This window comes from Lolium rigidum, chromosome 1 (assembly GCF_022539505.1).
Source record: "Lolium rigidum isolate FL_2022 chromosome 1, APGP_CSIRO_Lrig_0.1, whole genome shotgun sequence".
NCBI classification, from domain to species: Eukaryota; Viridiplantae; Streptophyta; class Magnoliopsida; order Poales; family Poaceae; genus Lolium; species Lolium rigidum.
The window spans coordinates 215,487,403-215,488,535 of NC_061508.1; positions in this window are offsets into that span (position 1 = coordinate 215,487,403).

Consider the following 1,133-nt stretch of genomic DNA (forward strand, 5'->3'; position numbering starts at 1 on the left):
GTGGAGATGCTCTAAGGTCAAAGGCCCAGAGTGCAGCAAAAAGTACCCACGTGCCACGAGAGGTGAACTCTCTGGCTGACCATGTGGTTCCTCCGGTTGTTTTGTTTTGGCGAGGCTCAATATGATGTTGCCATGTATGTTGGCTGCAGGAAAGGCTAGATTTTTATTAAGTATTTGGGTATTCCGGTTTATTATTGGAGGCTTACAAACGCTAAATAGTAAATGGCGAAGGAGCGATTACAAATTAAATTATCTAAGGCAAATTATTATTCTTGGGAGAAAGATTGGTTCTCATTAATTCAGTACTAAGTAATATGGTATTGTATATGATTTCATTCTTCCAACTTCAAAAGGGAGTCTTAAAACCATTGAATTATTTCCGGCCAAGATTCTTTTGGCATCCTGATAGTGAGAAAAGAAGAATTTTTTTTGTCTAAGTGAAGTGTGGTTTGCCACCTCAAAGACCAAGGAGGATTTGGAATTCATGGTCTTGAGGTCAAGAATAGGGTCCTTCTTGGTAAATGACTCTTCAAGCTTCTTGCGGAAGAGGGGATTTGGCAAACCCTTCTAGGAAGAAAGTATGTTGGCTCATGTGCGTTGTCACATGTTTGTTGGACGCCTGATGACTCACACTTCTGGGCCATCCTTATGACAATGAAAAAGTTCTTCTCATATGGATCTTTATATATGAGAGATGGATCGGAAATTGGGTTCTAGGAGGATAAATGTCTAGGCAATGCCACACTCTGCGAACAATATCTGGCCTTACACAATATTGTGCACCACAAAGGCGATACACTCGCCAAAGTGATTGAAATATCTCCACCAAATGTGTCGTTAAGAAGAAATTGATCTCATTGGTCCTATACAAGCATCTTGGAATCCTTGTTATTGCGTTTGGATTCGGTCCAATTGACGCATGGATCCGATGAATTTCATTGGAATCTCAACTCAAGTGCCAAATTCTCGGTATATTCTATGTACAAGGCTTTAATCCAATCTAATGTTTCAACTGATAATAATGAGTACATTTACAAGATAAAGTTACCGCACAAAACAAAGTTATTTGCATGGTATCTTCGTCAGGAATAAATCTTATGAAAGATAACCTCCCAAAATGCAATTGGCAGGGA